This window comes from Myotis myotis, unplaced genomic scaffold, assembly GCF_014108235.1.
Source record: "Myotis myotis isolate mMyoMyo1 unplaced genomic scaffold, mMyoMyo1.p scaffold_m19_p_1, whole genome shotgun sequence".
Lineage (NCBI taxonomy): Eukaryota > Metazoa > Chordata > Mammalia > Chiroptera > Vespertilionidae > Myotis > Myotis myotis.
The window spans coordinates 60,554,593-60,567,770 of NW_023416313.1; the positions used below are offsets into that span (position 1 = coordinate 60,554,593).

Below are 13,178 nucleotides of genomic sequence, written 5' to 3' on the forward strand. Positions count from 1 at the left end.
ATAAAGGCTCCTAAATTTAAATTCTGAGTCTGTGGTCTATCTCTCTGATTGAACCCATAACACAATAATTTATTTATTTTTAATATAGAAAAATTCAACAAGGCTAATTTTAGTTATTTATATATTGGAATTGGGTTCTGTCTACTGTAAAGTGTCTGATTCACAATAAGAAATAGATTGCAACTAGGCCAGTGGTTATTATTGATCTGAAACTGGCCTGGTCAGACCAATCTAATATGTTGGGGTTTGATCTAGATGGCTCCAGACCACAGCTTCTTCTCAAGCTTCTTGGAGGGAGACCCTAGGATTCTTGATGGAGTCTTCTCTGCATATAATGAAATAAGCTACAGTCATAGATAGTTCTAGATTAATTTTAGAATCTACTGTGTCAATGTTAGTTGCATCAATCATATTACTTACATGGAGAAGTTATCAACACACACATGAACACACAGATACACACACACACACACACACACACACACACTTCCTATTAAAATTGAATTGCTATGAATCACAATAAATACCAGCAAAATTCTGGTAATGCTGCCTGAACCCGTGGAACATAATGGAATCAGTCACAGCTTCCTTTATCTATACTGACAGAAACTTCTGCCTTTCATTCTCAGTGCAATTTCTTTCAAGGCCACATAGCATGCTATCATAGAGGGAATGCCATTCTAGCTAGTTTGAGTCCTTGAGGGTGAAGGTCAAAGGCTCCAAGTTTAATTGATTTCCTTCCGCTAAAGAAAGAAAGAAGATGGAGCCTAGTGGAAAATCCCCGGTGTGTGCACGCATGTCATTTGCCAGTGTGCAAATCAGCAAGGCTTTCATCTTCTCACAGACATCCATGCTTGTTTCCTGTCTCCCATGCACTGCTGGTATCTGGCCCTGAATCTAACACACTGATGAATGTACAAAGGAATCCGTTGTACTTTGTCATTTTTCTTCTCGCTTGAGCCCCACTGATGTTGCTGTAGCTCAGCAGTCAGCTGCCAGACAATAAGAGCCTGTCTCTGCATCTTGCAATTTCCTGCTTTCCATTCCCCACTCCCATGATCCAACAAAAGGAATTCATTAGAAGAGTTAAGTGCTTGGTGATTATCAGAAGGAGAAAAACAAATTTAGCTATTTTTGACCACAGGCCTCTTTTACAACGGTCACTGAAGGCAGTTCTTCCCTCACCATGATCATAAAGAACTACCTACAGTTTTATTATTCAGCTCATTATGCCACCATAGAATAGGCAGAAGAGTAACTATGATTTGTGTTCTTTAATATCGAGGGAGGTTATGTAATTATTTGAAGAACTCAGTATTTTCTTTTCATCTTTGCTTATTTATGTGCCACTTTTTTAGTCAGTGAATTCCTTAGTAAGTTCTGAATGTTAAAGCAAGTAAGGCTGATTATTAACTTTCCTAGAGGGCAAGTTAAAAAAAAAACACTGCTAACTTCATGAAATATGGTCCGTCAGTAACAGAGTAAAATCCTTTGATCTAGGAGTAGTCAGAAGCTGTAATGTCTTGAATGCACAAAAGGAAACCCTGGTTTACTTCTAAAAAGGAATCAGACCCTTATATTCTTGATACACGCATTAGTATATAGAAAAGCTACTTTATTCTTTTATCATTCCATTAAGTTTTCAGCTTTCTATAAAATTTAACAGTTGAATAATTACATTTTGCACCCAAGACTGCAAAAGCACAAAGGGAGAAAAAAGAAACATTAAAGCCTATTAGGGTTTGCCCCCCTCCCCTGTGTTTACTTATAGAAACAAAATAAAATGCATTTTGCAATACTTCTCTCTGTGTACTACAAAGGAAGCCTGAGCACATATTTTAGTTGTATTGCTTCCCACCCCTCCACCCCCCCAAAAAAGAAATCCATTTAATATATTGTCCTCGGATAGAGGATGTATCAGATATTAAACTGATAAGAACAGATACTACACTAAATCTTAGCCAAAAGGCTGAGAAGCGATAACAACAACAGATATCCTTAAAGTTAGAATAATCAACTTTGATAATCATTAAAATTTAATTTAGGAAACTATCAGGCTTCATTTTGGCTGTAGACAGTGAAATAGCTCTTGGTTAGTGACAACCATTCTCTCTCTCTGGAAATTGCCTCTGATTCAGATGAGGGGTGGTGGGGGGTGGCTCCCCATCAGTCATGGCTCTGCTATATGCCCCCCTTGGTCTATTGCAGTTGATGGGGTCAGAGGTGAACACTTCATTTAAGCAGTAGCCATCACACAATTCCAGGAATTCAGGAAGTTGAACTGAGAGACACAGAGGCTGGGAGCTTCTGGTAGTTGAGTTTTATTAATGGCAGCGCCCTGAGGCCTTTGAATTTCCCTACCTATGATACTTGCTTCACCAGAGAGCCAGTTGCTTAGGTCTGGCTAAGCTTCTCTGAGATGTGCCAGTATCTTCCTAAAAATATGCTTTTTGTTTAATCTAGCATCAGTTGGTGGCTGTTCTTGTAACCCAATGAAACTCAGCCAAAATATTAAAGTCTATTTCTATCATGCATATACATTTTTCCATTGTAAACATTAGTCCTTTTGTTACAGAAGAGCAAAGAAATACCAAGCATGCTTCCCACAGAAAGGGAGGAACCCATTTATTTAGTGACTAGTGGACTCTGGGAAATAATTTTCAAATCAGAGTGAAGTAACATACAGAGGCTTCGCTTTTTATAATCTTCAAGTCTTTGTCTTGCAGATATGGTTCCACCCCCTTGTGGCCTTACAGGAAGGCCCCCAGGTGTTGGGGTTCCCAGGTCATATCAGATGATCTGTACTGGGGCCAGTGATAATGACCACCCCTGCCCCCAGGGCAGTGCATTGTTCAGTTTTTATGTCCTGACAGGCCTTGCAAGACCAGTTTCCACCTCACTTTTAGATATCTCCTGCCTACTAACAAATGTATGAGGAATAATTTGCTCTGAAAATTTGTACTCCAACTAGAATGTTTGCATTAACCACAATGAAACAAAATGTCAAGGATATCCATACTAGAAAATCCACATTTAATATTGGAGTGTACTGAAATAACACCATTGACAGACTATGCCCTTAATCTAACTATACAGAAGCTATTCAGTCAAAAATCTAATTAACTTAAATAAATTCCATTTTATATTTTTGGAACGACTACATTCTTAGCTCATTTCTTTTGTATAGTATACTACATTAATTTTTGATAATTCAATATTTTAACGACAGCTGTGTAAAAAATAGTTGTTAAAGGAGACAGTGCGGTAAAAATCAGCTCAGCGTTTAAAATATTGTTACATGTCTAACACAGAGCTTTTGAACAACAGAGATTCACTAAGAATATTCATAATTCTTTTTAAAATGTACAACCTCTTGCCATTTTACGAATGAGGAGTAATAGCTTCTAAAGCAAACTTTAGGTACTATCAAAATAGCATTTCACAAACTAGGAATCAAGAGTTTCCTTATCTCATTTACTACTCTCAAAAAAAAGCCACTTATCAAAAAATTAATCTTATTGTTGGTTGATAAAGTAGCAGCTATTTTTGTCCTTTGCTCCCTTAAGAGATTGTTGGCTTCTTCCAATCTTGAAACAGATCTTCCCAAATACATATATTCAGTCTCATGCTATCATGGGTACTTTGTTATGCCCAGAATTCAAGATCCCCAAGAAACCACGCCAGGGAGCCAGTCCGATGCAAAAGCAGAAGGTCCTTTATTGAGTTAGCTAACCCGACCCGGGCCTCCAGTCGACGCAGCGACCGGAAACTGAGTGCCACACATGAGAAAATCAGGGCTTTAATAGTGAGGGGAGGGGAGCTGACTCTGGGCCCTGCCGATTGGCCAGGCGCAAGTCAGGTCTTGTTACACAGGATGTGGTCATCTCTATGGCGCGCACATCCCTTGCTTGTCATTGGTTAGTTCAAAGAAATCCCGGGCGTGGCCAGCAGGGGCCTGGGCTTCCGGGAAGAAGGCACTCTTCTGAGCACATGGCCTCTGCCCCAACATGGAGGATCCAGGGTAAGATGGAGGGCATAGCCCTTGCCCTTTCATACTTCATAAATATTGTTGAATGAGAACTTACCTCTCTGGGAGGCTAATGAAAAACAGATGCAGGCAAAAACAAGACAGTGCAGCTAATGGAAGAGTAAGGAAGCTAAAAAACAGTGTGAGCAGAGGGAATACAAGAGAAATAATCAGTTGTCAGCTTAAATATAGTCCTTGGATATAATTGAACAACTGATAAAGTAGGTAGGAAGGAAAAGATGACCTCAATCTTATTTTCTCTCTGTAGGTTATAGCCATGGTTCTTGTAGAAATAAAGTATGCTTCTGATTCATTCATAAAGAACATCAATCCTATAGGCCTTTATGATATTAGAAGCAGTCACATAAACTTTGAGTCTTAGGAAGTATGACAGTGGAGATCTACAGCCATTCAAGTTTAATTAGAAAAGTATTTGATTCTTTCTTTTGGTTTTGTTTGTTTTGACATGGATTTAGAATGGATTAAACTGAAAATCCTGGTAATCCTACATATAAAATATAGCTCTTGGCTGTACTTATCACATCTTGCAGTTTCACCAGTGACTATGTTCTGGAGCTTGTGGGTAAAACATTCTCTGTCTTTTTATTTTTTTCTTCCCTGTCCTTTACTGTTCTTATCTCTATTTTTTTCTGTATACCTGCTAACTAGTTAGGGGTATCTGGGACAACAGAGACAAGATATATATATATATATATATATATATATATAAATATATATATATATTTATATATATATATATATATATATATATATATATATATATATATATATATATATATATATATATACCTATAGATAGATAGATATTTCCCCCCCCAAAGGTAATTTGCCCAGATGATTAAAAAATATGTGGAAAATTATTCATCCAATTGGGACCCACCAGTCAACTTATATGGTTATTGCTCTTTGGAAAATAACGTGGTGCCAAAGGCACAGTCATTATGTTACTCACTAAAAAGTAATTGACTTGAATTGAATTATAAAATTCTCCTTTGTTATCTATCACTGAATGTCTGGCCAGGAAATTCAATCTTACATATTTCTCCAAGTGTTTTCCTTAAAATATTTAAGCTGGAGCTGGATAAAGAAGTCTCCCTGGGTAGGTGAGTGTTTGAAGCTCTGCTTTTTGCCGCACACTCTTGGAGATGAACAATGCTCATTAAGATGTTAATGTCTCTGAAAAATATTACAGTATATAAGTTTAATTTATCCATTAAATAATTTTATAATTATGTAACTCCCTATGAACTAGTGCTTTATAGAATAGATTTTTTTGTGAAAATAAAGTTTTAATTAGTAATTCTGAGATACCTCTAGAAATTACATGTTACTCTTTCAGTTTTTTAACTTCTTCTGAGTCACATCCATTTTAAAAGTAGATGAAGGCTGTAAGTGTTATTACCCAGGTAAAATTATGTAGACATATGGATATTAAATTTTACATTTCAAAAAATGCATATTATTTGAGAGTGATACTTAAAATCCACCACTGGCACCATGTTCAGGACACCTGGACCATTTGGTTCACTCACAAATCAAACCTTTTTGGTGCTGCTACCATGGAAACTATTCATCTGTTCAACACTTAACTTTTGCAGAGTTTTACTAATGTGGCTTATATAGTGTAATCTGTGACTTTTGCCTCAGTTGTGACTCTTTAAATCACCTGCAAGTGGAAAGATAATGGATGTTATCAAAGAACCAAGAACAAGAAAGCCATGGTGGATACCCCCCCCCCCCAATTTATGTCTTCTAAAATACAGAATTTAGAATACAAACTTTTAAATGCGTTTCTTTCACATATGTAATACCCTTTGTAATACTTTAAGCAATAAATTAAAAAAAAATAAATGCGTTTCTTTAATGAATCAAGTTCAACAACATATTGGAATTTTCTTACTCTGTTTATATTACTGATATTTGGAAACATAACATTGAGTTCGTTCAACAGTCTGTAAACACATTTCTGTGCTGCGCTGTAGCCAAAAGCGCACATGCATACACACACACACACACACACAAACACACACTGTGTTTGGTTGAAGCACAGTCTACTTTAAATATATGTCTAAGGCTGGTGTGCACATAGTTTTTCTTTCTTCTCCATGTAGTTAGGATGGTATAAGTAAACAAACAGATCTTGCTTTGCAATTTAAATTATATCACTCTGTCTGTGTACTTCTTACTGAATCAAAAGACATTTTGGGAAATTATCAAATTCTCTCCAACATAATGTACAGAAAGGTATTTCTGGATTGGTAATACGATTGGAATCTTGATTTAAAACATTTATGCCCTAATCAGTTTGGCTCAGTGGATAGAGCGTCAGCCTGTGGACAAAGGGTCCCAGGTTCTATTCCAGTCAAGGGCATGTACCTTGGTTGCAGGCACATCCCCAGTAGGGGGTGCGCAGAAGGCAGCTGATCAATGTTTCTCTCTCATCGATGTTTCTAACTCTCTATCCCTCTCCCTTCCTCTCTGTAAAAAATCAATAAAATATATTTTTAAAAAAACAAAAAAAAATTTTTTTCCTTTTTTTTCTCTATGTCCGTTTCCCCTTTTCTTTTCTAATACTCACCACAGTAAAAGAAGGAATTACTACAGTTTTAGCCAAGATATATTTATTTGAACGCATATTTATTTGAAAAACATCTATATCACTTAATTTTATTACACCTTATTCTTAGATTTTTGGAAACCGTGAAGATGAGAAAATGTTGAGTAATTTAATTATAGTTGAGTTCATTTAATCTTTACAACAAAATGTATAAATACCACTATTTCAAATTTCCATCTAATATTTAGAGACTAAGATATTTCTTGTGGTCACATGACTGGGATGCAGTCTAGGTAAGATTTGAATCCAGGGATTCTGATTTTATAAATACTCAATATGTGTTTCTGTGGGTTTGTTTTACAATTCCAAAACAACTGTCAGGATGAGTGTTTGGAATGTGATTGTCAAAATAAATTCGAGTTTGCCTTTAGAGAAGCATATTGCTGAGGTTAATAACATAGGAACCTTTGAGTTAGTCTGCAAAGTGATGGAGAACTATTTCCTCTTTGTACTGTGGTGTCTGACTCTTACCTCCTTTTCCCCATGTTTATTGTTTCTGTCCTACAATCTAGGACTTAGATTCATTGCATGTCAAACATAAAAACACTCATATTTTTAATGCAACACACACACACACACACACACACACACACACACACACACACTTTTATATCTTTTCTAAAGTATTTCCATCCCCTAACCTCAGTTGTGAGAGGCCTAAGTGGCTGGCCTAGTCTGGAATCTTGTCTCTTGTATATTTGCTGAATTCACACTTGCTGCTTCTCCATCTGCTACAATTTAGATCAGTAAAACCTTCTTGAAATATGTGGAAAATGTCAACCATACTCCCAAAAAAGTGCTGTCTTCTTTCAAACTCTTGGTGTCCTGAGATGACTGAGGTTTTTGCTTTTACCTAAAGATTAGCACTCATCTCTCCCCCCTCTCCCCCGCAATGACCTAGTATTTATTTAAAGGATCAAGATAATTTGGTCATGGCTTACAGAACAGAGAGATAGCATTTCAAAAGTAAATGTCATTCTACTTGATGGTAGGTTATCTATGCTATATTTATAAGATATTAATTGTACACCAGAATGACATAGGTTTTAGTCATGTTTCCATATTTAGCCAGTGTACAAATGGGTTTCTTTTCATCTCAATCTTAATATACCTGGTAGAAGATATTTTATGTTTAGGAATAATATCGAATAGCTTGATTTATTCATTGAGATATATATTCTGAGCAAGATTATACCTGGAACTGTACTATGAGGGCCCAAAATATGTTCAGTAAGGAACTTGCTAAAATTATATGTGTGTGACTATATGGGTCATCCTTAACTTAAATATTCTTACTTTTTTGTGCTTAAAATTTAGACATGGAGTTTATGTCTCTTTTCTTGTACTCTTACATATAAATTTATCGTACTTCTCTTAGCTTACTTAAAATTATAATTGTTGTTTTTCCTCACAAGCAATAAGAAAGGTATGCGAGTAAGAGTGAATATCGTGGCTCAAAGGCACAAGCATTACTGAATCCTGAGTCTGGTGTATAGAATTGTCAACATTTCTAGCATTATATGCTTTAGTGTATGTTGGATTTGAGTTTTAATATTTTTTATTTTTTTATTATTATTTTACTATTTTTTTTTTATTGCTTAAAGTATTACAAAGAGTATTACATATGTCTCCTTTTTCCCCCCCACCCTTGACAATCCCCTGGCCTCCCCTACTCCCCTGTGTCTTATGTCCATTGGTTATGCTTATATGCATGCATACAAGTCCTTTGGTTGATCTCTTACCCACCCCCCTCCTGCCCTCCCACCCTCCCCGGCCTTCCTGCTGTAGTTTGACAGTCTGTTCGAGGCAGCTCTGCCTCTGTATCTATTTTTGTTCATAAGTTTATAATGGTCTTTATTATCCAAAAATGAGTGAGATCACGTGTTATTTTTCCTTCATTGACTGGCTTATTTCACTTAGCATAATGCTCTCCAGTTCCATCCATGCTGTTGCAAATGGTAAGAGTTCCTTCTTTTTTACAGCAGCATAGTATTCCATCGTGTAGATGTACCACAGTTTTCTAATCCATTCATCTACTGATGGGCACTTAGGCTGTTTCCAGATCTTAGCTATGGTGAATTGTGCTGCTATGGACATAGGGGTGCATATATCCTTTCTGACTGGTGTTTCTGGTTTCTTGGGATATATTCCTAGAAGTGGGATCACAGGGTCAAATCGGAGTTCCATTTGTAGTTTTTTGAGGAAACTCCATACTGTCTTCCATAGTTCCATAGCAGGGATTTCTGAACTTTTGGCGTCCGCACGTCTGTAGCTGTGGTCACAGGTCTCTGTCCCCAGTGGCTGCAGGGTCCTGTTATGCGTCTGAGATCAGACTGGGTGGTGCTGTGGCCAGGATCCTAGTCTCAAGCAGCTCTGTTTCCCAAGATGGCGTGGTCGCCCAGGAGTGTCCGCACAGGGAGCGGGACTCCGCCGCCTAAGACTGCCCGGTTTAGCAGCCCCTTAGAAGACCCACAGAATCTAACTGTCCCTAGCTCATACACACACACCACACACGTCCACACACTCCTCTATCACTTCCTTGCGCTCTCACACTCTCTCCCTCCCTACCTTCCTGCTGGTCGCCATTTTTTTCCAAAAGAGTTTTAATATTTTTTATTCCTTCTAGAGAAATTACTGGAATATTGTCATGTGATAGGATGGAATTCACTTGTAATAATTTTTGCAGCAATAAAGTTTTATTGTTTGAAAGTTTAATTCTATCCAAAATGTCAAGACCATGCATTCTTGGGTGTTTGCTTGTTTCTAAACTGAAGGCATTGGACAGTTACAAAGATAGGTGACCTTCTGATCCTCAGCCAGTCTCGGCTTTGTGATCACCCTGGGGCGGGGCTGCCTTACTTTTGGGGGGGCTGATGGGAAGGAAGGTGGGGCCAATCTTCTGGGAGAGCTGTCCGCACTAATTGCTAGACTCTGAGGTAGGGAATTGCTGAGATGGATTTTTCCTCCTACATCGACGTTAGATCTAAATCTTGACCTCGTCTCATGACTGAATATTTTGTACCGTTTAACAATCTAGACTCTTTTGAACTGTTTTTTCTCTCTGTGCTGTCACTTGGGGAATATCACTGTAGCAACCCCCCTCGCAACTTCTGTCTGAACTTAATAGGATGAAGCATCCACCAAAAAGAAAGCTAACTAGATAACCACAGGCAACATAAACTTAGTTAAGATTCTGCCTAGGAATTTGAACTTTTCAAGTGTGCACTTGAGGACTTTCAGAAAGCACGGTGCCAATCAATCTGCTTACTAGAACTCATATATAAGGTTTCTGTTGTTGTTGTTTTTATCTTTCCTTGAAAGAAAACAAAGCAAAGAATGAACTAAAGTGTGCATTGTATCTCAGAGATCGTGAGGCCCAAACAGCATTTTTCATATTTTTGCTTCACCTTGGCCTAATGGTGATCCCATTTTGTTTGGAACAAAATTCTCAACACAATCCTTCTTAAAAACTTTGAATTGCTCAACGTATCAAGAGTATGGTAAGAACTTTGCTTTCTTTTTTGCCAAATGCCTCTGACTCAACACTGACATTTTGGGCTACCTAGTTGAAATGGTAATAAGGAATTTTAAATAGAGATTATTGTTAATCTCTTCAGAACTCTGGTCTTTTGGTCTGTGGTCTGACCTTGACCTTGCCAATTCACCGAAGGCTCCATAATCTTGTGACTGACCCCTGGGTCGGGGTGGGGCCATGCTGCTGCCTGCTATCTGACTTCCCCGATGCTGCCTCATTAAATAGTTCTTATTCCTATATTCTTAGAGCTGAATTTTACTCATATGCTTCTAGCTACTTCTTGATGGACCTTCAGTTCACTCTCATTGGTTGGATGGTTTTCTCTCTAGTGCCTATAGTATATTTAGACTTCTTCCCAGTAGTTCCTTCTTTTCATAATAAGGAAATTTCAAAATGTTTTTTCCTTTAATGTATGTATGCTGTATTACAAATATTGAACCTTCTGTACCTGCACGTTATGAGATGCCTTCCCTGTTTGTACAGATTACTCCAGGCGGCTTTTTCCTTAAGGAAAGTAATGCTTTTAATCCTGTCGCTGGGTAGGCAGCACTTGGGGCTTTGACTCACTGTTCCTGGAAACCTAGGAAAGATGACAAACTACACCAGCTACCTCTGTCTATACTGGTCATAATGTGGGCCTGCATTAAAGGGGAAGACAGTGTAGTTTGTCTAGTCTTCCATACTTAGAATGGCCTGGGACTTTCACTATTTCTCAGCGAAGAGCTTAGCTATGAATATGTCTTTGATTATAGGAAGTTATGATTTGTAAGGCTGTGTTATGTTTTTAGAAGAGCTTCCATTGACTGTGTTATATGTTTTTAAAAGAGCTGTTTGAGCCTTGGCCAGTGTGGCTCAGTTGTGTGAGCATTGTCCCATGCACGGAGGTCACAGTTTCAATTCATGGTCAGGGCACATGCCTGTGTTGTGGCTCAATCCCCAGTAGTGGATTGATATTTCTCTCATAGATGTTTCCTCTCTCTCCCTCTCCTTTTCTCTCTCTCTAAAAAATTAATAATAATAAAAAAATAACATAAAAGAGCTGTTTGATTAGTTTGTACCAGACACAAAAATAGCAAAATTAGAATGGCTCTTCTGCTCCTCTGAAAAGTAATAATAAAAATAATCAAAACAAGAATAATAAGAAAATGTCTTTTTTCTGTAGACATTGAAAACTATATAATATTTATGTTTCCCATTCAGATATAGCTACCAAGAAATCTAGATCTAAATTAGGGTTTAAATGTATTATTCTACACATATTCTCAGTAGACTTACTTTTTCAGTCTCTATAAATGATTTCTCACTTTAAAAAATGTCAGCTTTGCCCTAACTGGTTTAGCTCAGTGGATAGAGCGTCAGCCTGTGGACTGAAGGGTCCCAGGTTCGATTCCAGTCAAGGGCATGTACCTTGGTTGCAGGCACATCCCCAGTAGGGGGTGTGCAGAAGGCAGCTGATTAATGTTTCTCTCTCATCGATGTTTCTAACTCTCTATCCCTCTCCCTTCCTCTCTGTAAAAAATCAATAAAATATATTTTTTAAAAATTAATAAAAAATAAAAAATGTCAGCTTTATTGTACAGTCCAGTGTGATTTTTGGTTTATTTGTTTGGTAGTTTGCTTTTTCTTGTAAATCAGGTCTGAATTTTTGGGGTGTAAGTTGGCTATAAATAAAAAATGCATTCAGAAGTCAGAAACATTATAGAGATATTAAGTGCTAAATATTACAATATCAGCATCTTCATATTTAAGGCATTCTACAGTTAAACATTCAAGGTTACAAGAATGGTCTGATAGCATTTGATGAATGTGTGGGAAAGTAGAAATGGAGAAGTTTGTCAGTAAAGAAACTGCTTCAGGAAGTCAAGTGAGTTACAAACTGTCACTATGAGTTATCATCTATAAAGAGGTTCAGTTATGTGGAAATCATTGTTATTCTAGAAAGAATTGCTTTTAGCCTACTTTCTAGAACATCCAGGAATTTTTGGCAGGAATACTATAACTAAAAGCTATGTCTAATGGCCTGGAATTAGGTCTGAGAGTGAAACACTGACAGACTGTAGTATTTGAATGTCTATTCTCAGCATGGGCAGTGACAAAACAGCCAGATCAAAACTCCTTAATATTAATCTGAATAGCTGCTCCCAGACATGACTTCGAGTTGTGCAGGACTCCTTTTCAGCATGGCACCAAGAATCTACCAATATTCCATCTCCAAACATTGCCCTGATACTAAAAGCTCAGCATCAGTTATTAACAATATAATTTACAATTACTTTAAATCAGGTGTTGTCTTTCAGTGTAAACAAGGTTAAGAAAATTGTGGAAAAGGTCTTTATCTTAGCCTCACCCTTTTGCTCATCCTTCTCAAGCAAATGGCCTACCTAAAAGCTTGGTACAAGCCACGAAGGATGTCATTGGCTGAGTTCCAGGGAAGTTTGCCAAGAAGATTTGCCAGATTTGTCATCATTCAACGTGGCATTCCTCCTTGGACAGCAGGAGTCCGTCCTGCTGAATTACAAATGCTTGGCAGCCTCGCAAGATGTGACCTGACCATTTCTATAAAGATTTGGGCAAGGCTTTATGTGACAAATAATATTATCTAGAATTTGTCTGGATTTAGTTTTTGGTTATTTATACCACAGAGTTCAGGAAAGAATATGGAATAATAATTCTATGCTACTCTAGGCCGTTTCTTAACAGTCTAGAAGGTAAAGGACAAGTGTGTGTTGTCCTACTGCTTAACTTTCAATGCCTACTGTGCAGGATGATTGAACAGAACAGAACCATGGCAATTGTCTTATCAGCTCATTCACTTTTTTTGGGCAATGATTTCCAGGGATTCACCTAACGCTAGAGGGAAAAGAAACAGTACATTATCTAGAGCAATTGTAATTGCTGATATTTCTGTTGTTTCTAGCGTAATGCAGAAGTTGTCAATGTAAAATATTTCCTTCTTTTAGATCAAAATGAGATTTACC

At 37.5% G+C, this 13,178-nt stretch overlaps 1 non-coding gene across 1 annotated transcript; it reads right to left on the minus strand.

The window, feature by feature from the left end:
• Nucleotides 1-1,788: 1,788 nt before the first annotated feature.
• On the minus strand, nt 1,789-1,981 carry LOC118660813. The gene has a single exon (XR_004969030.1). It is a non-coding gene; the product is annotated as a U2 spliceosomal RNA (small nuclear RNA).
• Nucleotides 1,982-13,178: the final 11,197 nt, after the last annotated feature.